This window comes from Condylura cristata, unplaced genomic scaffold (genome assembly GCF_000260355.1).
Source record: "Condylura cristata isolate star-nosed mole 26May11 unplaced genomic scaffold, ConCri1.0 scaffold00014, whole genome shotgun sequence".
In the NCBI taxonomy this organism is placed as follows: domain Eukaryota; kingdom Metazoa; phylum Chordata; class Mammalia; order Eulipotyphla; family Talpidae; genus Condylura; species Condylura cristata.
The window spans coordinates 34,701,902-34,727,324 of record NW_004567115.1 but is presented as its reverse complement, the minus strand read 5'-3'; positions in this window follow the sequence as shown (position 1 = coordinate 34,727,324).

Below are 25,423 nucleotides of genomic sequence, written 5' to 3'. Positions count from 1 at the left end.
TAGGAGAATGAAATAACTTGCCAGAGGTAGTGATGTTTAAATGGAGGCTGACGCAGGTCACCCACCTAACAAAAGTGAAATCAGCATTATGTATTTTTAAATATTCTGTTTATAAAGCAGTTGATAGCAGTGATATTTAGTATCAGGGTTTTTTTAAAGGTCCATCTATTCTTTATAGATAATCCTAAAATTAGATAATTATATTACTGTACATATGTCATATAATAATGAAAACTCTCTGAAATTATTGCTGAGTTAACACATAGATATTATCATGTACTTCTATTTTAAATATCAAATTTTTCTTAGGTTTGTAATATCTGACTAGGAAATGAATATATTTGACAACAAAACAAAATATATGAATAATTTAGTATAGTATCTGATTTTTTGTATAAAACAAGATTTATGGTCAGGTCCATGTAGGAGGTCTTCCTTATCCAATTTCAGGGCACAGGCAACCTATACTTAACCTCCCAACCCCGCTCTACTCCAAAAAACATTTAAAAGCTCACGTTTTAAAATCAGTGTGATGCTGTGAGGATGGGAATAATAAAATTCAGTGATATGCAATCAATTGCCTTTCTCCAACCACGGAATAAGAAAGGTAGAATATTTGTCTTTAATCTACTGTAGTTTTAAGTGACAGTTAATTCAAATCTACATATAGAAAATTCTTATCTACAGAGAGAACTGCAATAAATCTGGCTGACGTAGTTGATGAAAGTACTCTTGAAATACAGAAGCGACTCACCATTTTCTCTTCTACCAATATGAACATTCCTTCCTGTTTCTCCAAACCCTAACCAGCACTTAGCATTGTCTACCTTTTTCATTACTGCCGTGAAGTAGGATCTTGTGATTTTAATACACATCTTTATTTTTTAATTTATTTATTCATATAGAACTGGGGTACAGGCCAGAGATGCAGAGGGTGAGAGGATTCACCAGAGAAGAGTGGGGAGCAGAACAGGCAGATCGACAAAGTACACTGCTGAGGGGAGCAGCAGGTGGGTCAGGAGAGGTCTGCCGCGCCATGTGGATCTCCTGGGGCAGGCGGGAATCGAACTCATGAGGAAGTGGCTTAAGCTTCTTAGTGCTGTGCTTCAACCCGCTGCGCCACCAGGGAGGGCCCTTTAATACACATCTTTCTAACAACGAATGATGTTGAGTATCTGCCATGTATATGTTGACCATTCCGTGTTTTCTTTGGTGAAATATCTATTCAAATATTTTGGCCACTTAATTGAGTTGTTCATCTTAATTACTGGGTTGTCAGAATTCATTATATATTCTAGAAACAAGTCCCTTAATGAATATATGATTTTGAAAAACTTTTTCTAGCCTGTGGCTTATCTTTTTACTTTCTTGGTGGTATATTTTGAAACATGAAGGCTTTGAATTTTGATGAAATTCAGTTTATTAATGTTTTCCTTATTACCTGTGTGCTTGATGTTGTATTCAGAAAATTGTTACACGATCTAAAATAATCAAAATTTACGTCTGTGTTTTCTTCTAAGAATTTTATAGAGTTAGCTCTCATGTATAGGTCTGTGATGTTTCCAACTAGTTTTTGTGGATGATATGAAGTAAGGCCTCATTTTTATCTTTCTGCATGAAGTTATTCAATTGTCCCATTTGTTGTAAAGACTATTCTTTTGCCATTGAGTTGTCTTACCACTTTTGCCCAGTTTTTAATATATGTTGTATGTATTTGACTACTATATAATATAGTCAAGATCCTCATCATGTTCACAAAGCAACCTAATGGTAAATGAAAAACCTGTATATTTCTAATATACATGACATTGTATTATTGTACTAAGTCTTTATCCTTGTATAGGGCATATCTAAATGCAAGAGAGTGGCTAGAAACATTAATCACATAGTAATATAATACACAGTTCTGAACTGTGATAGGTGTTGAAATGATTTTTTCCTAGAAATAGTGGCTCGCAATACTACCATCAAGTATATTTTTCTTATACTATGAAAATATTAATTTGCATGTCAATTTTAAAGTTTTAAATATGGATAGTATATATTATTATAATAACTTCACTCATACTGGTTGTTAAAAGATGCTACATAGCCAAGTCCTCAGCTTTGGTCTGAACGGTCATGCTATCCGCAAATTCAAGCCTTGAAACTTAATCCCTAGGGCCCTCACTGGCAGTGCAACAGATTAAAGCACAATACTAAGGAGCAATCGGCAGCCACTGCAGCATGAGTTCAATCTCTGGCCAGGGAGCTGACCCACATGGCACGGCAGACCTCTCCTGACCAGCCCATTGCTCCCCTCAGCAGTGTATTTTGTTCAATCCCAGCTCTGTCTTTGGTGAATCCTCTCACCTCCACACCTCTGACCTGTACCCCAGATCTTGTATGAATAAATAAAAAATGAAAAAAAAACTTACCCTCTAAAGTAATGATGTTAGAAGATGGAGCCCATGAGAAACGATGCCCTTACAAAAGAGGTCTGAGAGCGTCCTTGTATTTTCCTGCCATGTGACAGCACAAGTGAGAAGTCTGTGAGTTGAAATAGAGCCTGCACTCCACCTTGCTGGCACCTGGAGCTCAGACCTCCAGCCTCCAGAGCAGAGAGAAATTAATTTCTGTTGGCTTTAAGTTATCCAGCCTGTGGTGTTTTGTGACAGTATTGCAAATGGAGTAAGAAATCCTCTCGTGGTTCAGTGAAGATGGGTTCATTCACCAAATTTTATTGAACAGCGAGCTAAATATTGGCCATCTAGCATTCTTTTGTAAACATTTATGACAGTGGGCATGTCACTTAACTCTTCCTCCTCGGGCTACGAATTACAGTGATCTCGCAGTCTGTTGTGAGTCTGAAATATGAGTTAACATAAAATACTAAAAATAGTACTTGATGCATCGTAAAATCTAGCCACTATTGTTCCTCGCATCATATAAATTCTTTTCAGGTGGTGATTGTTTTTTTACTTTAATTCATTGGTAGTGTAATTGCCTGGAAACATGCCTGATACATATTTGATGAAGAAATTTATAGAGTAGATAGCACAAAACATAAAATACTGGATTTCAATAGGAAAACTTGTAGGAATTTGTGAAACTACTAATCATGCCATTTCATAAATTCATAAACTACTAATCATGCCATTTCATAAATTCTTTTCAGGTGGTGATTGTTTTTTTACTTTAATTCATTGGTAGTGTAATTGCCTGGAAACATGCCTGATACATATTTGATGAAGAAATTTATAGAGTAGATAGCACAAAACATAAAATACTGGATTTCAATAGGAAAACTTGTAGGAATTTGTGAAACTACTAATCATGCCATTTGAAAGTATTTCCCACATTCTTTACCTGTTGTAGTTTAGAAGAATCTCTGCATGTCCAACAGGATGCACACACATAACAGCTGCCTTTGTAAACCATAGAGGTGAAACAATATTGCACATGTGAAGGCAGCTTTAAAGGGGCTAAATTGAGATAAATGTAAAACAAGACATAAAGGAAATTAGAAAAAAAAATTCTCATTTTCCCCAAACACCCAATTAAAGAATTAAAAAAAGACTTTGGTGTGAAATCTTGCCAGATAGCAGTGAAGACTGTGAAACAAAGATGTGGTCGGATAAAAGTAGAGTTGGCATAGAAGTCTTCCTTGGCATCAGCAAAGTTCCCTACACATTTATTGAATTTCCAGTAACATTTAGAATGTTTTGGGAGAAAAAGCTTCAGTTTCTAGAAATAAATTTAAATGTGAATGCCACAGTAAGAGACCCCTTGGAAACTCTCCTTGCTTGCCACTCAGAGCTAAATATGCAGTCAAGTCTAGATTCTATCAAATGAAGATTCTTTCTTTAAAAGGAAAGAGAAATTTGATCACTGCTGGGAGTAGGTAAAGTCAATTGCTGAAATGAATAGGAAAAGGACACAGTTTCAAGAAGAAAGTGAGAGTTTCAAAGTTGGCTCTTTCAATGTGCTCTTGACAGATGTGCCATTTCTGAGCTTTTTTTTTTTTTTTTTTTTTTGAGGTAGTTAAGGAAGTGAGTCTCTGACAAAGGCAGGCTCTTATGTGCCTCCCTGCATGGAAGGCGGCCTCTCTAATTGCATTTGGTTAATTTTAAAAGCCAAGGTTCTTGTGGTTTGAGTGCTTGTGGTTTTCAGGGGAAAGTCTGAAGAATGCTAATTTGTTTATTTTCACAACCCAAAGAGGCAAACTTCATCAAAATGTGTCCAGTATACCTTTTATTAAATTGAAATATAATGCTAGTGATCTAGAGCAAATAATTTAACAATGGGGTATTTCATTACAATCTAGGTTAATAGTCCTAATTTAACATAATCCTCTATTATTTTGATGATGTTTCCACTTAAACATGTATCTATTTATTTAAGCTTTGGCTTGTTATAGAAGTAGACCAATTCTTTTTCAGCTCAATCCTGTGACTATGCCTTCTGCACATAGAAAGGAAATGATATATGTATGATTGATTTTTTCCTAAGGAGTTCAGCATGTGCCATACAGTCTATTGAATGGGGGGGGGGGGGAGATGAGGATCCTGATCTTGGGCTCATAAAACAAAATAACACTAAACAAAACAAGGAATAAGGTAAAGCAAAATTTTGCTAGCAGACAAAATTTGAAACTAGGGTTGCATCTGGAAAAAAGGAAGTAGGTGGATTCCACATAGCAATTATTAAGATATGTACGTGCATATAAATAGTTTAAATTGTAGAAGTATTTTCACATACATTATTATATTTGATCCTTGTAACACTGTTGTGATAATGGCCTATCAAGGTTGGCTTATATTAACCCTATTTTGTAAATGGTGAAACTGAGTATATTTGTTGTCTAGAACTATCATTACAAATAACCATATACTTTATGGTTTAAAATTAAATATGTATATTTAGTTTTGGAAGGTAGAAGTCTGAAATCAAGGTGTCAAAGGGCTGCCTTCCTTCTGGATGTCCTAGCAAAGAATCCAATATTTGCCTCTTTCAGGTTCTGGTGGCTGTTTGCTTTCCCTGGCTTGTGAACATATCCCTCTCATCTCTGACTCTGTGATCATATTGCCTCCTCCTCTTCTATCCTGTGTCTTCTCTTCTGTGTCTTAAATCTTCTTCTACCTTTCTCTTAGAAGGAAAGATGTTAGTGGATTCAGGGACTATTCGAATAACCCAGGATGATCTCTTCATCTTAAGAAACTTAGCCATTAATTATACCTGCAAAAACCTATTATAAGCCAATAAAATGAGAATCAATGAAACTGAGTGATATTTTATGAATACTAAAGAGAAATAAACTAGTACCATCATAAGAAAATTAAGACTTTGAAATGGAGAGTGAAAGCATGAAATAAAAAAAATTAATTAGCAAATGTGGAACCGAAAAGTATTTGAAATTCGTAAGGTTACATGAAATTAAACAGACTTCCCAGGCCTGTCTCCTGACAACAATCATTTAACTCGGTTTTTACAAACTGGTGTTTTAGATTCTACTTATAATTGATATCAAGCAGCTTCTCATTCTCGGACTTATTTCATATAGCATAATGTGCTCAATGCCAATCCATGTCACTGTAAATAACAGGACACCCTCCTTTCTCATTGCTGAGTGATAGTGCATTGTGTATGTGTGTGTGTGTGTACACTATACTATAATTTTTATCCATTCATCTAGTGATGGGCATTTAGGATATTTCCATATCTTGACTATCATAAATAATGCTACAAAACACTTAGGAGTGAACATATCTCTGCAAAATCATGTTTTTGTTTCCTTTGGGTATAATCTAGAAGGATAATTGCTGGGTAGATTTTATTTTAAGTATGTTTATTTATTTATTCTTGAGGTAACATTGGTTTACAGTGCTATCTATGATTCAGAAGTACAGGTTCATAACTTTCGATATGGGATACCGCATCCACCACCAAGGCCCCATAGTCCTCCACAGGAGTCCAGTGGCCCAGTTTCCCCTTCCGCTTCCCCCTCTGGTAACCTGAATTTTACAGTTAGATTTCTGGTTGTTGTTGCTTTTTTCCCTAAGATTTATTTATTTATCCACACAGAACTGGGGTCCAGGCCAGAGGCGCAGGGGCGGTGAGAGGCTTCACCAGAGACGGAGTGGGGAGCAGAACAGGCAGATCGACAAAGTACACTGCTAAGGGGAGCAGCAGGCGAGGCAGGAGAGGTCCTGCTGTGCCATGTGGTTTAATCCCTCCGAGCCAGGGATTAAACTCCCAGTGCAGTGGCTGCAGCTGGCTTGCAGTGCTAAATCCTAACCCCTTGTGCCACCAGCGAGGGCCAGATTTCTGTTTTTAACTTTTTGAGAGAACTCCATCTTGTGCTCCATGGTGGCTGGACCATCTGTCCCCACCATCAGGGTGTAAGGGCTCCCTTTCACCACATTTTTACTTTTGGTTTCTTGTCTTTTTTATTCCTCTTATCTTCTTGCTAATGTCATTCAACCAGCTACGAGGTTGTATCTCATTGGCTTGATTTGTTTGATTATCAGTGATATTGAACATTTTGTTCATGTGCCTATTAGCTATGGTGACTTACTATTTGGAAAAATGTGTCCTTAGAATCTTCTACTTTCAAGCCATATTGTCTTTTGTTATTAAATTGTATGAGTTATTTGTACATTTTGGTTATTAACCCTTTATCTGATATGTAATTTGCAAGGATTTTCTCCCATTTCATTTTGTTGTTTCTTTTTCTCTGTGGCGATAAATATCACTAGAATGGCAATCATATTACAACATATAAATGTAGCGCATTAACATGTATATGCCTTAATTTATACAGTCCTATGTCAAACATATTTAATTGAAAAAATGAAGCAGACTTCTCAATTGACACTTGCTCAAATTTTTTAATATTTCAGTTTCAGTGTCTTGAATTTCCAAAACAATTATTTGAAGAAGAGAATCCTTTTTTGTTCAGCTTCAGGGAATCGTGGTTGGAGAAGCAATGATTACCACTTGACAAAAATAAATTTAGCTTCATTCCTCTGAATAATCTGTGAGAATAGTAAGATAAATAACTACCACTGATTGAGCACTTACTATGAGTTTAGGTACTGTGACAGAAGTTATGATCATAACTGAGGAAGTGGAGGCAAAGAGAGGCAAGGCAACCTGTCCAGCTTTACACAGCTAATGTGGGATAAAGTCTGACTCCGAACCTAGCCCACCTACCTATCAAGCCTGCTATCACAATCAGCATGTATTCCAATACGAAAATAACAGAGCAGTCTCAGTGGGACGAAGTTACTAAATGTATATTTAAGCTGGTCTCACGGACCTGCAAAGCAGCAGCCTGGGCAATTTTGGTCTGTGTTTGGCATCAGGAGAGAGTGAGGCTCACTTCCAATCAGTCCATCATCATTTCTGTCATTTCGGGCTCTGAGATGAAACAAGACTAGTATTCTGAAGAAGCAAAAGAAATATGTCGCTCTATTCTCAAGACTTATGTCAGAAATGTTTCAGTCAGGTAATTGACTGGGGCTGATTCTGTTCCTATTTACTTCAAAGCTTCAGTAAAAATGAAAGGGCTGCAAAATGGTACTTAGTTTTGGAGAGAGACATCTGGATTCTTCTGGATCTGGTCTTGTTGACAGGAAACATCCTCTGACAATCACATGCTGAGGTGAAAGATGTTTCTTTTCTCCTAAAATCAAATTATGAATGATTTTCTTGACTATTCCCCAGCAAATTCTCTATGGTACATCTAAAAATCCATTCCCACCTTCGGCCACCAGTTAACAAGTACTGACAATGTTCAACACTAATTTTAGGAGTGAATGCTGAATTAAACACTGAAGATGGGATTATTTGGTAGAACAAGAAGATTGCACACTACATTTTAGAGTGGTATCAAGTTCATAGATTAATTATTGTTAGTAAAGCCCTTAACCGCGTAAGTAGGACAATTTGCATTAGAACCTGACATCAAAATGCTAACAAAAGGATTGACAAAATAAATCCAAGCAAACCAGTTAATACTGTAATAATTACTGGCTATAATTTATCTGGATCAGAGGCTATAAATTTATTTATAATTATCTGGATCAGGGGCTATTAATTTTCAGACAGTGTCTTGTTTATTTCTTGTGGTCACTTGTTTATCTATTGTGGTATATTTTCCACTTAATTAACAATCCAATTAAATCTTACACTTGGCATCTTTGACTAGCCAATACAATAATTCAAGTAGCAGTTTCTGTTAAATATCAGTCTTCACTTATAACATTCATGGAGTACATAACCTACATAAACATCTTACTCTACTTTCCTCTTATACCGATTAAATATTTGCTACATGGTATGTGTTTCTTAATGTCTTCTTTTTTAAAGATTTATTATATTTATTTATGCATACAAGAGCAGGGGTGAATCCAGAGGTGAGGGGGTGAGAGGATTCACTACAGAAGAGGTCTGCTGAGCCATGTGGGTCAGCTCCCTGGTGAGGATGACCTCATACTGCAGTGGCTAGTGATAGCCTGATAGTACTGAGACTTAACCCTTTCACCACCAGGAAGGCACGATTTCTTAATGTTTTCTAAAACTTAGACTTCAAGGGGTTAGAGATAAAATATTATTAAAGGTTCACATTCTGCTTCTTGTCTAAAAATGTCCAAATTATCAGAATATGTTACTGTTATTCCAATTTTATTGTTGGTATGAAAGTGTGTGTAAATTAATTTTTAAATGATCATATTATGAGATTATCCCTAGAATATTAAACCTAACCTGACAACCTAATAAATAACAAGATTACAGTATCAAGATTCACAATATCATTGCCTCATTTTTGTCTATGAGTGCCCTCTACTTTCTTGAAATAGATATTTTTCTGTTTAGTCACTGGAATCTGTTTGCTTTTGAATAATGGATAATGTATTTTTAGCAACTGTTAGAGTCTATATCTTATTCCTTAAAATACATGGGTAAGCTGGAGTACCTTCAGCCTGCTTTTTTTTTCTTTAGAAAAAAAAAAATATTCAGTGTGAATTTGTAGAACAAGCTATGTCCTTTGTTGTCTGTTATTTTTCACTGAGGGCAAATGGATTTTAGAACTCCAGTCAGGCAAGCCTGCCTTCCCTTTCCCATCCCCAAGACAAATCAAGAATGCTGAAACCTTTCACTCATAACAAAACAGTGATAAAGCAGGTAACAAGACCTCACATTAATCAGGTCTTTCAAAGAAAAGGCCCCAACCTACACCCTTTGTTTGGCCTGCTAGTGGGTGGGTTTTTTTCAGCCTCTTTTTAGGGTCCCAGCATTCTTTAGTCCTGCTGGACTTTCTCTTTGGAAATGTTTCACTTTTCAGACAGTCTCTATGTTGATAAGAAAAAAAAAAACCAAAAAAAAAACCAGAGAGCCACTGCAGAAATCTGAACTTCTAATGATCTTCTTTTATATTTTCTTACAATGGACAATGGTCCTCTCAATACTAATGGCATCTGTACACAAAGCGGCAACACCGCAAAGAGATGGAGGGTGGAGAAAGAGTAGTCACTATCAGAAGATGTGCTGTATCATCTTGGTGGAAAAATCCTGTTTTCTGCAGCCAAATTGTTGCTGTCTCATCTTGAAAATATTCATGATTTCTGCAAACCAATGCTGAGATGAGAAAAGATAAGAGTATATGAACAATTTTCTTCTCAGAAAGAAACATTACCTTCAGTTAAATGGCAGTAGATCAGTCTTCTGTGCCTTTCACCACCAACACAACAGAAAACTAACTCATTAGTAATTCCTCCCTTAAGTTTTCTACAAGCGGTGCCTGACCTTTTTCCAAGCTAAATGAAGTTCTCGTGTGAATACAATTACAATGTTAGTCAAGTGCGCCCTCTACTGATGTATTGAGATATTACCAAACTGTACGAGATTCACCAGATAATAGAAATCAGAGGCTTGTGGCAGCTTTACTGGCAAGTGTATTTTTTTTTTTTAAATAATCACTACATAAGAAAATTGTAAAAACTCCTGGTTTTTAATATAAATCAGTTTTTAGTATTCAACTTGTATTAATAATTCATAAATTGCCATAGGTTGCTTGGAAAAATTGAAATAACTTCATCTCTGTCCTCATGATTTTTGCAAAAAAAAAAAAACCTGACACTTTAATAACACATGAAAATCAGTTATTATTATTATAAAAGAGAGCAGTAAAAATTTTATGTTTTGCTGGTCATTCTGCCTCTTTTGCAGCTACTCAGTTCTGCCTTGTAAAAGCATTCACAGACAATATTATGATGTTTGTGGCTGTGTTTCAATAAAACTTTATTTACAAAAACAAACATCAGATTTGGTCTGTAAAGCAATGAAACTGCAGAAATGTTGTACCATGAAAGAATGTAAGTAACTCCAAACTGTTCAATTCTTTAAAAAGAAAAGTTGTTTTGGAAGAGGTGTACTTATAATTTTTGCTTGAAGATGGCTATCACTTCCAACCCTTTTGTAACTTTTCTTTTTGATTCATTTCCAGACTCAACTGACAAATCTTGCTGATAGCAATGAATGGTTAGCGCTATCAAGGAATTCAGGTCATTTAATGTATTTATTTCATTTACAAAAGAAGAAACTAAAGCTCAGAATAATTCCTGAATGCTATAGTATTCATCATAAATATATATATATATATTTTCTATACATATATATGTATTTATAGCATGGAATATATCTCAGCACTTAAGCAAAATTATGAATTTTATGTGTTGTATGATAGCCAAATATAGTCGTTTTCATTATCAGGTTATTTTGGAAAATGTGACATTATCAGAAGCTAGAAAGAAGCAGTACTGCATATAAGTAAAATTTCCTTGATCTTGATCCATTTATTCATATTCTGACCAAATAGTGCATTTCAGGTAACTTTCAAATTAAAACTAATTGTACAGACTTACATCAATTAATCAGTTACTCATTTATTCAACACTCATTCAAAATTGTGGTAGACAAAATGCCAGGTGGTAGTGATAAAGTTTGATTATAAAAGTTAGCCCACCAAGGCCCTCCCTGTTGGCTCAAGAGGTTAAAGCACAGCACCATAAATCTAGCCACAGCTACTGTGGCAAGAGTTTGATCCCTGGCCAGGGAGCTGACCCACATGGTGCAGCAGACCTCCCCTGTCTCACCTGTCGCTCCCCTCAGTGTATTTCAGTCAATCTGCCTATTCTGCTCCCCTCTCTGTCTCTGGTGACTCCTCTCACCCCCCAAACCTCTGGCCTGTCCCCTGGTCCTTGTATGCATAAGTAAACAAATCTTAAAAACCAAAAAGGTTTGCCATCTGATCCTTGCTCTCAGTGAAGTCTCAGGTAATGGAAGAATTATTATCTGATCTTGAGAGCACAAAAATTAAGATGACACCAAGTTTTTCTTTAGGTATTTATGCAGGAAATAGAAAAAGGAAAATGACAATAATGACACAAGAATGAAAATTTTAATTGACACTAAAAATTATATTAGTATATTCTTTGCCTTTTCTTATTTTTAAACCTTACTATAGCACAGTGAGCAATTAGGACAGAATTCAGATTCTACATTTCTCCTGCTAATTATGTCAGGGGTATGGCAAATGAGTCAGTAGGTGGAATGGAAATCCTGCCTTACCTACCCCTGAGTTGCCCACTTTCTGAAAGTTATTTAACCTCTTTAGTATGCAGAATTTTTTTTATTACACTGAATTTAACAATAGAACTTTATTATAATTTTTTTGAAGCTTTATTTATTTATGCATACAGAACTGGCCAGAGGTGCAGGAGCGGTGAGAGGATTCACCAGAGACAGAGTGGGGAGCAGAACAGGCCAACTGCTGAGGGGAGCAGCGGTTGGGTCAGGAGAGGTCTGCCCCGCCATGTGGTCACCTCCGGGGCAGGCAGGATGGAACTCATGTGGAAGTGGCTTTAGCTTCTTTGTGCAGCGCTTTAACCCGCTGCACCACCCAGGAGGGCCTCATGTGGGATATTTAAAAAATGAAAGGGAGTTGAGTCAGACTGAAAGCTATTTAGAGATTTTTTAACCTGGTAATGACATTGTCATAGCTGTGGTTTTTGACACTTACCTGAGGGCCCAATCTTAAGGAGACAAGCTTCCGAGTAAGTTGGGAGAAACATAACAAAGACCTGAACTTTCCAGTGTTGTTTGTGAATAAATAGAAAGAAACACATTTGATTTGCAAGCTATAGAAAAATCTACAGTCTGAGTGACCAACTCAGGAATTTGTTGAGAAAGGAAGAAATGGAAATGGCTTTTAGGATTTGTCAGATATGTGTCTTGATGCATTGGTAATGGCATTAATAGTTGAGGAGACAACAAGTCTGTCATATGGGGGTGAATATAGGTTTGTATTGAATTTATTTATTTTGAAATGAGAGAACAGCCATATAAACATAAATTCTAGACACTTGAAAATATGTTTCTAATTTTTAAAAGACATTTTTTAGAAGACTACACAAATTGGAAATGGAAGCAATGGAAACTGACAGTTTTCCCTAATGGCTTTAAAGCTTTCATTTTAATATGATTTAAATATTTATTTTAGTCAAATTGGAGTTAGAACTTCTTTGAAAACCTGTGATACAATAAATTCATATGCATTATAGATTTTATAGTAATCTCTTTGGTGCCCAAAGTTTTAGGAGGAAATCCTTTAGAATGTTAGGATTTCAGACTCAGCGTTTTTTTTCTAAATGGGTAGAAAAGAAATTTAACTGTTAGTTAGGAAACATGCTGGAGATGTTTTCTATTTGTTATTAGGGTGGAATAAAAAAAAGGAAAGTGTTCACTAAGTATTCTCTGTAATTATTATTACTCAGGAAAGATAGCATTATAATTATTTTGAGAAAGTTGTGCTTATGAGAATGTTAGAACTTAGAAGGATTGGACAGAAATCAACAGTTTTCCAATTTATATTTTCATTTTGGGATCATTTATAACAAGATTTACTAATTCAATTCCTTGTTTTATTAGAGTATTTACAGAGTAGGAAAACATTAATGACCAGAATGAAGAACTGGATATTCAGTTTTAAAGAGGAAAACTAAAGTTTAACAAGAATGAGCAATATTTAGTGACATAAATACTATGCAGCTCCCTTTGAATGAGGGATAAGTCAAAATTTCACTAGATAAAATACAGAATTTTACGAATACAGATTTTCGTAAAATACAGATTTTACGAAATTAATAAGAAAATAGAGAAGAGTCCAAATTCATCAATCCTAGTGGCTACAGTTTCCTTTCCTCACTTCCTGTTTTCCCTCTTCACCTCCTGTTTGCAGATAAAAGGAGAACAGAGTGAATCCCACATTGTTTTCCAGTTTTCACACTGACACTTTGGCCTCAAATAAGATAGAGATTCAAGGAAATTCATATTTGGGCAAACAAACATGTCTAATATGGGTAAAATGAGAAAAATAGAAAAATAAATATGAGAAATTACTGTGGTTATATTAGAAATGAAATAGGCCCTCCCTGGTGGCGCAGCGGGTTGAAGCACTGCACTAAGAAGCTTAAGCTGCTTCCGCATGAGTTCGATCCCGCCTGCCCTGGAGGTGACCACATGGGCGGCAGACCTCTCCTGACCCGCCCATTGCTCCCCTCAGCAGTATACTTAGTCGATCTGCCTGTTCTGTTCCCCACTCTGTCCATGGTGAATTCTCTCACCCTCTGCATCTCTAACCTGTACCCCAGTTCTGTATAAATAAATAAATAAATCTTTAAAAAAAAAAAGAAAAAAGAAATGAAATAAATGAACTTCCTGGGGAGCACTCTGAATGAGGACATACCCTAGGAAACAAAATATCCAGAACTAATGCTTTGAATTTTCAAACAGAGAATTTAGAATATATGCTACCATAAATTGGAGATAAAGAGATAAAAGGTAGTTTTTGGAGAGCTAGAAAAATACATTGACTATAAAAAGAAAATTTCGGAAGTAATTAAGATTATGATGTAGACCCTATTGAAAATTGAACCAATGGATGGACCTTCCTGGTGGCACAGGGGTTAAAGTCTCAGTACTATGAAGAAGTTATCATCAAGCACTGCAGCATGAATTTGATCCCTGGTCAGGGAGGTGACCCACATGGCACAGCAGACCTCTGCTATATCACCTGCTGCTTCCCTCAGCAGTGTTTCTCAGTAGATCTACCTGTTCTGCTTCCCATTCTTTCTCTGTGAATCCTCTCAACCCTCCGCCACACCACTTGCCTAAATCCCAGTTCTTGTATGCATAAGTAAATAAAATTAAATATTCTTTCAAAAAAAGAAAATTGAACCAATGGTAGTGAGGCTAGGAAAATAACTCAGATAACTTATAAAATAAAGACATGAGTCCCTGTCAAAAAGAATGGAAACAAATGTTGGCAAGAATGTGGAGAAAAAAGAACTATTGGCCCTCCTTGGTGGCATCGTGGGTTAAAACACAGCACTAAGAAGCTAAAGCAACTTTAGCGTAAGTGCGATCCCCACCCCAGAGGTGATCCACATGGCAGACTTCTCTGGATCCGCCTGCTACTCCCCTCAGCAGTGTACTTCATGGATCTGCCTTTCCTGCCCCCAACTCTGGTGAAAGCCTCTCACTGCCCCTGCACCTCTGGCTTGTACCCTAGTTCTGTATGCATAAATAAATAAATAAATCTTAAAAAAAAAAAACTACTATTATCTACTGTTGATAGAAATGCATCAGATGGCAAACAGTATGAAAATTTCTTAAAATGAAGAAAGAATGGTTCTCCAAGATATCAAACTATATTACCAAGCTATAGCAATCAAAATAGTATAAAGTAGAATAAAAGCAGATCATAGCCCAGTGTTCTCTGAGTCCAGAAAAAAAACAATACTTATCTGGACAGTTAATCTATGTTAAAGAAGCCAAGACTTGCTTATGGACCTGAAACCATAGGCAAACACTCCAGGGCTTTGACTTCAGGGATGTCCTTAGGAACTCAACTCTAAAAGCAAGGGGAATAAAAACAAAAATAAGCAAATGGGAGTGTGTCAAAACTATGTCTTCTGCACAGTGAAAGAAATAATTATTAAAATGAAAAGGCACCCTGCTGAGCAGAAGGAAACATTTGCTCATGCATCTGAAAGGGACAACAAGATTTCATGCTCACTATGTCCCCCACAGTGCAAATAAAAATTACCTTAAAATGATTTATAAGCTTAAAATTCTAGAATTCTGGAAGATACCATAGTAGACAACTCTAGTAATGCTGGCTTTGGAACTTTCTTAAATACAACACCAAAAACAATTTTAAAAATGAATAAAGTAGATGTTATCCAAACTAAAACTTTTTACTCAAGCAAATAAAACTGGGAGAAAATATTGCAAAATATATATTTGATAAAGGACTTGTATTTGGAACATGAAATAAGTCCTACAACTTCATAAAAAGTTTAGTAGAATTTGACAAAATATTTTAATAGTTATTTTTCCAGTAGTTAAATATAGGTAAACAAACACATGAAAAGATACTCAGGATCATTAGTCATGGAAATAGAAATGGAAAGTAAGCCACTGTGAGATACTACTGCTCACACACATAAAAAAATGAAATTTAAAAGACCAAACATATCAGGGCCCTCCCTGGTGGCGCAGCGGGTTAAAGCACAGCACTAAGAAGCTAAAGCCACTTCCGCATGAGTTCGATCCCCACCTGCCCCAGAGGTGACCCACATGGCGTGGCAGACCTCTCCTGACCCGCCCCCCGCTCCCCTCAGCAGTGTACTTCGTAGATCTGCCTGTTCTGTTCCCCACTCTGTCTCTGGTGAATCCTCTCACCCTCCGCATCTCTGGCCTGTCCCCAGTTCTATATGAATAAATAAATTAAAAAATAAAGATGTGTATAACTTTAAGGTTGAGTTATAGAAAAATAAGTAAAGCTTTTTTTTTTTTGCAACAGACTGTTTTTTAATTACTTTTCCTTTTATACATACAAATATTCATTCCTCCTTCCCCACCCTCAACACTTTCTCTCTCTCTCTCTCTCACACACACACACACACACACACACACACACACACATGCTGTAGTTGTAAATCCTATTGCATTTTCCTTTGTCTAATCAATTACCATTTTCATGTTGAGGACCATAAATCATGTTCTGTATTTTAGGATGCTAGTTTCTAAATCTGCAAAATAGAAGTGAGACTAAAAAGCAGGACCACAGCAAGAGCCACTACCCTGCATTTTCTGTGCCCTTTTTGACGTTAGATCATGCTTTCCTCATGGGGTGTAGGGACCAGCAGAGCAATCCTCTGTTTCTATTCACTGCTTGTCTCAAACTGCAGTGTCTTCAGTGGCATCTCCTATTTGACAAACTTTGGGCAAAGTGAGAGATAAAATTCCAGGACCTGAAGGAACTTTGCCATAGCCTTTATGAGAACACTTTCCCTTTTTGCATGGGGCTGAGTTTGGGAATGCATGAGGCTCTACTGTCACTAACAGTGCAGGCCCGAGATGATAAGGACCTTGAAATCCTGAGATATTCCTGCACAACTAAGAATTGCCTTGCCAAATACGTATAGTGCTACTGTGGTAAACACACTGAGACCTAGTCAAAGATTACTATCCAGTAAAGAAAAAGGAGGCTGCAGGAATGTTGTACAAATGATCTGCGTGCTCTCTCAGGGCATTTCTTGTATAGAGGGAGGTTTGGCTTGTATATATATTCTGATGTGATAGTCTTGCAGTGGGTGTAAGGAACACTTTCGATAGGACCCTACTAAATCCAGTTGACTTCAGTACAATGTCCTATGGCCTTAATACCAGGAACACTGATAAAATAGGCCAATCGCTCCATTACAAAGGTTAAGAGAATGTTCTACGGTCAACAGGGAAGTGAGGACAGAGAAAAAGATAGAGCCCTGCTCTGGTTCAGGTTAGTCCTTGTCTAACATTGAAGTTAGCAGTTACTAATTATTTGAAAATTATCAAATAAAAAATACAAGTTAGAAAAGGAGCACATATGTCCTTAATATCATTGTGAAATGTGCTTTTTCTTTATATTTTGCTGGCTTTATTTCTTTGTCATTCAGAGGTTAATTCTGAATTCTTTGTCATTCAGTGGTTTGGACTTTGACTTCTTTGTTCACATTCCAGTTCTGATAATTCTGTGCTGCTTATGTTGAAGACCCAGGCTCTTTATTTGTAAAAAGAAGTTTAGAGTTGTTTTGACTAGTATATAAAATAATTTATAGCAGGTCCTTACCAGTGCCTAAGAACATGTGAATCCTCAAAAACTGGCATCATTTGGTTTATTCTCTGAACAAGTAAAGACATTCTGATACATACACTTCAGCATTATTACAAACCTCAAATCTGTCCTCTGGAATTTTAATCAGCTCATAATAAAACCCATACAATCTGGGAGCTATTATATATGGTTACAAGAATCCCATAATTGCCTTTGAAAATGACACAATTTAGAAGAACAGTCCCTTTTTGTCTCCTGACCACAGAAATCCCGGTTTTCTCAGCAGGGCTGCTGTGGGATTACTCCAGACACCCCTGGTCCCTGCATCATGCTGGTTCATCTGGCATTGAGATCTGTGATGCGGGTTAACCTCTGTGGTTTGGGGAAAAATATATTTTTAAACACTTGGCTAAATGTTGCCCATAATTCGAAAAGTTTGCCTTCTTTCATTTTCTTCTCCTGCCTACACTTACTTTTAAATATATTATTGGTGGTTATGTTTCTCTCAACTCCCTGAATGACTGGGAAATTCTTTTCATGCTTTAATGGACTTCAAATGTAGATGAAAACTCATTATCACCATTTCTATTTTGTATCTCTCTACATATGTATACATATATATGACTTGCTGCATAAGCCAAAATTAAACTAAGATAACCAAATTCTTGAACTATCCACTAGGGGGGGAACTTGTCCTTTCCTCAAGTGTCTATTTCTGACAATCTGAAAGCTTCAGTCCTGGTATTAAAAGTTCTGCTTAAAGTTGTGATTATACTGTGTCTCTTTTGAGGTTGTTGATGAAGAATTTGCTCAAGAAAGAAAGACAGGTTGATCTGTGAACAGTGCTTACTTTTCTTTTTTTCTTTATCCTTCATGTCTACCCAAGCAACTATCTCCTCAGACGATGGGGGTAGAGCTGAAAGGTCAGAGCTTCCTAGCATGACTCTCTCTGCGGATTCACCCCCATCCTGAAAGCAGCTAAAAGTACACGCAGCGTCTCCTTGACACTCCTACCAACAGCGTTTCGTTTGTCCCAATGAGCAACTTTATTAACTTTATAGTTAAGTATCTAAAAATAGGCAATATTTCTAGGCCCCTTCCTTATCCACCTGTATCATGTCACTGACTTCAGCCCATCAGCTGGGCACATTGACAGGCTGGAAAGAACTTGTCAGTTTATTCCCTGGCAAAAATACTGATAAATGGTCACTTTTGTGGTTTTCTTCTATTTCCCTCTTTCTCCTCTTCTTTTTCTTGCTCCTCCTTTCTTTTTCTCCCTCATCTTGCTTTTCTTTTTGGCTGTAGAAGATTTATTTCCTTTCAGTACTTACAGATGATGGTTTCATAGGGCCTTATGAGGCCCCAGCAATTTTTAACAATAACAGGCCCTTATTACCCTACAATATATTACATGTTCTCCCTCATCTTTCTACCTTGAATGAAATGTTTAGAAGAATGCTAAGCCCCGATTCCCTTCTCTTTACTATGATAAGTAGTCCAGTTACTTAATAGGGCTAAACACCTTCCCATGGCTTTTATAGTACTCATTTGAATATAGTCCTAAAAAAGAGCATTTGTTTGTTTCTGATGAACTTTCTGGTATAAAGTTATGCTTGAGCACGTGCCAAAACACCTGTTCCTTGTCAACCTTTAAGGACCTCTTTGATGCCATCTTTGCTAGTCAAGCATCTGGGCAGAGATTTTTGCAACACTTCCTGGTCCTCCTGGAGAGTGGGGTTCAGGCAAATACATCCGTATCCCAATGTTCTCATCTGACTTCAGCCTGGCTAGAGTCTGTCTTTACCTCGCTGCCTTTGCTGAGATGGCCAGAAAGGTCAGATTTTCTCTAGCTGTCTCATTGTGACTCTGGAGCATGGAGTAATTTTTAAAGGGAGAAAATACCTTGCCAAACAAGTGCCTGACTTGGGCACTCCCAACTTGTTCTTGTGATGACAGGGTTGGGAGCCAAGTCTAGAGGTATATTTTTTTTTCTCCTTACAGGTCAGGCAGATTTATTTTGAACAACAAAGAAGGGAACCAGGCTGTGTCCCAAGGTGTATCACAGGGCCTTCAATAAAATCAGGTATTTTCTTTGAGGGCTCAAACTGCAGAGAAAGCTGCCTTGTAGCCAGGAGGGGCTTGGGGGAGGAAAGCCCCCAAACCGTCTGTGTTAGCGTGCTCTGTTTTGCTTTGGGACTAGCTTGGACCAGCACTTTCCCTCTGACCTTATAAATGGATCCAACAAAGAAGCCAGCTTGAAAAATCATTTCAAGATATACACTATGAGCTCTCCCGGGTGGCACAGCTGGTTAAAGCGCAGCACTAAGAAGTTATCCACAAACACTACAGCACGAGTTCGATCCACAGTCAGGGAGATGACCCACATGGCACAACAGACCTCTCCTGTTTTGCCCACTGCTCCACTCAGCAGTGTATTTCAGTAGATCTTCCTATTCTGCTCCCCACTTTGGTGAATCCTCTCACACACACCGCAACTCTGGCCTGTACCCCAGTTCCTGTATGCATAAGTAAACACATCTTTAAAAAAAGAAAAAGAAAGAAATACACTAAATCATTTGTTCAGACACAGAAAGTCTCTGTGCCTTGAGAGACAGCATGAAACCCCCCTGACAAGCATCTGGATATCTGCTACCCAATAGCAATTGTTCTTCCTTCTTGGATTGCATTCTTTTCTTTTTTTTTTTTAAAGATTTATTTATTTATTTATGCATACAGTACTGTGGAACAGGCCATAGGTGCAGGAGTGGTGAGAGGATTCAACAGAGACAGAGTGGGGAGCATAACAGGCAGATTGACTGAAATACACTGAGGGGAGCTACGGGTGAGACAGGGGAGGTCTGCTGCACCATGTGGGTCAGCTCCCTGGCCAGAGATAGAACTCATGCTCAAGTGGCTGCAGCTAGCTTCGAAGTGCTGTGCTTCAACCTGTTGTACCACCAGGGAGAGCCTTTGGCTTGCATTCTTTAGGCCTGTCACTTCACTGCTGTTTAGGGTTTGATTTCTACTAAGAGGTTCTTAGAGACTATTTGCAGACAGCTTTTTTTTTTTTTTAAGATTAATTTTATTTATGTATGCACGTAAGGACTGGAAGGTAGGCCAGAGGCACAGGAGGTGAGAGAATTCACCAGTGATAGAGTGGAGGCAGAACAGGCAGATGTACTGAGATACACTGCTGAGAGGAGCAGTAGTTGAAAAAGAGATGTCTGCTGCACCATGTGGGTCAGCGCCCTGGCTGGGGGTCAAACTCATACCACAGTGGCTGGCAATAGCTTGATAGTGCTGAGACTTTAACTCCTGTGCCACCAGGGAGTCCCCTGCAGACAGCTTTTGAAGAAACTTCTCTTTCTGGATTCCTGTAGGTGAGAAACTATGGAACTATTTAATACAGTCTGCAATAACCCTCATGTTCCATTCTCTGTTTACTGGGCCATTCCTTGCTCTTTGCATACATATAAAATGACCAATGATAAATTTTAGGCAAGAGCAGAAACCCACATGCCCTATGGCTCTGCCCCATGCAGAGTGCTGAATAATACTCCATTGTCTGAATTTGCCACCATTTATTTATCTATTCAACCCCTGAAGGATACCTGAGTTGTGGCAATTATGAATGGCATAAACATCATGTGTGGGTATTTGAGTGAATATAAGTTTTCAACCCCTTTGCATAAGTGCCAGGGAGTATGATTGCTGGATGGTATGGTAAGAGTAAAAAGTAAGCAAAGGAAAATTAAGTTTCTTGACTTAGACATAATAGATACTGTGTTTTTTGTTAAGGAGATATCCAAGCCAGAAAGAAGCAAAGGATTGGGCGGTATGTGGAAAAAAAAAAATTGATTCACCACTGAATTTACATAAAGTACTTAAAGGGCCTTAATTAAGAATGGATCAGGAAGAAGCTAGGTCAAAAGATTGACTGCACCAGTGAGACAGAAGCATTGTAGTAGTCAGGAAATAAGGAAGCCAAGTCAGAAAAAGAAGATGGTGGACAGAGAGAAAAACTTAATGTTATCAGAAACTGTATTTTGTGCAACACTAGATGAATGTTTCCGGAAATAGACCTTCAGCATATGTAACTGAGCATAATAAAAGGAAGAGATTGGCACTGTCAAGTCAAATGAAAACTTATTTATTGATCATCTACTTTGTACTGTGGAAAGCTAGAATTGACTTAGATCTACATTTTCTATGAATTTCTAATCAGACTAGAGTAAAAGCAAATTAATGTGTTGACCTTTAGCACCCCAGCATACAGAGAAGGGAAAGTGGTTCTGCCAAAAGGGATGTCTGAGCAGCAATGTGAAATCTGCTCAGGACCTGTGGGCCCACCAAGTTTCTCTGGCTGGCAGCAGTGTCTTGGCCATAGGAGCACAGGACTTTGTTCCATTCGATGGGTTGGTCAGCATCTACAGTGCTATTTCACAGAAATTGTCTCTAGGCCTCCCTATAGTCACTGCAGCACTTGTTCCATCCCCGCCAGGAAGCTGACCCACATTGCACAGCAGATCTCTTGTCTTGCCCTCTGCTCCCCTCAGCAGTGTATTTCCACCAATTTACCTGTTGTGTTCCCCACTCCGTCTCTGGAGAATCTTCTCACCCACTGCACCTCTGACCTGCACCCCAGTTCTTGTATGCATACATAAATAAAACTACAAAAAAATCATTCACTGGAAGAATAAAAAAAAATTGAAATTGTTGTTTCTATAAAATCAAGATGCTGAATGAGAAAGGCAAGTCAGAGAATTTCCAAAAGTGCTCTCACTATAAACTGATTTCTTTCCATCTTCCCATGGACTTAATGAAGATCACAATTTTAAAAACTTAGTATATGTCTTAAAATGTACTTTATTTATAACTCCTTTATTTGAAATGCATTTTAAAATACTGTTATTTCAAAGATTTACACTTCAGTGGTATTTTAAAATAAGTTAAAAATAACAAAATTGTTCTTTTTCCTTCTTTAAAATCCTGTGGGAGTTATATTTCAGGAGCAAAGATCTTTTCCAAGTTAGAGGTGGGTTTGGAGCTCCATTTAAAGTTTTTTGTTGTTGGGGTTTTTTGTTTGTTTTATTTTTAAAGATATATTTTAATTATGCATATGGAACTGAGGGTCAGGCCAGAGATGCAGGTGTGGTGAGAGGATTCACCAGAGACAGAGTGGGGAGCAGAACGGGGCAGATGGACAAAGTACACTGCTGAGGGGAGCAGCAGGGGAGCAGTGGAGGTTCGCTGCTCCATGTGGATTGCCTTGGGAGCTGGGGATCGAACTGGCAGGCATTGAACAGGCACTGAAGTGGCTGAGACTGGCTTGCAGTGCTGCACCCTAACCCACTGCACCACCAGGGTGGGCCCTTGTTTGTTTGCATTTTTTTAATGAACTACTTTTTGAAATGCCTCACATGCAGAAGTCACTAAGAATATCCAGTGCAGACACATCCTTTCTGAAGCATAATGTGAATCAAGAATAATTGTGGGTCTAAAGTGTCTCTTGGGGTATGTCTTGGCCTTTCCTTTTTTTCCTAGTACAATGCAAAAGCCAAATTTCATGCTCCAAGTTTTATTGCTGATGTTCTTGTGCATTTGACATTTATCTGAAGGCTGTGCACCTAAGCTATGTGTCAGCCTTAATACTCAGGTAGTTGTGCAGTTTTTGATGTATTTTGAGCATGTTTATATCTGTGGCTGCTGTTAAATTGGATAAAGCAAACAGTGAAATTAAGGCCTTATGGTTTCATAATAATAAATGGACATTGGAGTCATCTGTGTTAAAATTAAGTGTGTTTCTATTGCTAGACTTTTATATCAGCAGTTTAACTTTATGGTTTCTCAAATAAGATTCCTAATGAATATATTCTAATTTTCAAAATCTTTTCTTTCTATTCTGTTTTGACATTGATACTAGATTTTATTATTATTATAAAATGAGTGTTTGATACCAAAGAACTTGAAATGGAGAAGGTAGATAGAGGTGAAAAGTTGTGGGTATTCCTCCAATTCCATTTCCTAGATATCACCATTAACTTCTGAAATAGTCTATATATTTTGAAATCATACTGTATTTCCTACATTGAAACACATTGAAATGTGAAAATAATGTACTCAAATACTTTATAACACTTAAATTATAAGATCACTTCATCATCATCATCTAGTCACCTAGGATATATTCTGAATCTTTTTGTCTTAATGTATCAGTTTTTTTTTTTTAAGATTTTATTTGTGTATACAGAACTGGGCTACAGGCCAGAGGTACAGGGGTCTGAGAGAATTCACCAGAGAAAGAGTGGGGAGCAGAACTGGCAGACTGACAAAGTCCACTGCTGAGGGGAGCAGTGGGTGGGTCAGGAGAGGTCTGCTGCACCATGTGGGTCACCTCCAGGGCTGGGATCCAACTCACACTGCAGCTGCCATGCATGGCTTGGCTTAGCTCTGCAGTACAGCACTCCAATCAGCTGTGCCAACAGGGAGGGCCCATATTCTGAATCTTTAAACCAGCTAGCTTATATCGAGAGTTACAATATTTCAGCATCATGAACCTCAAAAACAGCACATGATAACTCCATTAAAATATGCATTTGGGGACAAAAAGAAAGAAAAAAAGAAAATATGCATTTGGGGTTAGGGCTAAAACTGACTCACAGACTGCTCAAGTAGGGATGAAGATGAAGTTATATGCGAGAGGTTAGAAATCCAGTTAGAGGAGACATGCCGAAGAAACAGAAGTTTTGAGAATGAAGATGAAATTAAGATGGGAATAAAAAGGTGAAACAGGGAGACCATGTGTCCAGCACTTAGGAAAGGAGGACAATACAAACAGTACTATTTCTTGTACAGATATGTGTAACTTTTCATGTATAAAATTGAAGATTGCTACATCAATATTTAAATGTCCAGATTTCTGATTTTAATTACTTTGTGCTGTACTCTCCTGAAGATTCTATCAAAAGTTTAAGTACTTTAGATTTCTGATTTCCAAGTATTTCAAAACTTAGGGAACTTTAGTTGTCTTTTATACATCTAGTCCACTTTCATGTGGTAGTGGCCAACCTCACACATGCAAAATGAGATCAAGGAGGAGGCTTGACGCCTGGGGAAGATGCATGAGGTACTTTTACAATTAGATCATGTATTACTTCCATAATTAGTGAGAAAGCCAAAGGACCAACCCGCAGGTCCTTGTCCAACACTCCAAAGAGGATGACACTGAAACAAAACAGGCAATGACTACGTGGGTGACTGCTGAGAAGCCAGTTCTAGAGAGCAGCTAATGGGTTTGCTATCCTGCAGCTCTGTTGTGAGGGGAGAGGTGTAGGCAGCCCCACCCCATCAGAGTCTGAGAGGCAATGAGAGACTCATGACAACCTCTTAGGAAAGGCAGAGGACCAGGGAGTGGTGGATCCTCGCAGGTTCCCAACCTCTCCAGCTCCAGTAGGAGCACTAGGTATTCAATTAAGTCTCAGATATGCGGATGCGTGTGAGGTTGCCAGGGAACCATGACAGAGCTGTCTCCCCATTGCCTCCATTCTCCTATAGTAGCTACACCCACACACAGTTCTCCCGATTCCAAAGCCCGATTGCTATACTTAACCCCCTACTCTCGGTGGATAATGATGACCTTCCTGGGTAGGACTCATTCTTAGATGGATCCACATCATTGGTTGTAACAGACATTTGTCCCTCAAGACCTTCGGTTTAGCTCATTTTTAGGACCTAGATGCAATTAACGTTTTCATCTTTGCAAAACCTATTTTTTATTTTTAAATTTCCTTTTATTTTTGCTTGCAAATAAGCCAATTCTGTGTTTCTCTCCTTCTTAAAATACCTAATTAAAGGCAGCCAGTAACAGTCAACATGTGCCACTAATATTCTACCTCTTTTCCCTGCACCTCAGCAGAATCAGGAGGCCAATACCCTACCTTCCGGAATACTGAAGATAACAGTTTAAGGAAATGTTTTGCCACTGCAAAGACTATTTCTGTAGCAACAAAAATAAGTAACTAATCTCACCTTAAATTTATATCCATATATTCATTCATAGCACTGGAAACCTAAGTGTAATTGTATTGCCCAAAACACTCCTCAAAAACAACAACAACAACAAAAACTGCTAGGGCCCTCCCTGTGGCACAGTGCTATAAATCTGTCTGCAGACACTACAGCATGAGTTCGATCCCAGGCCAGGGAGGTGACTCACATGGT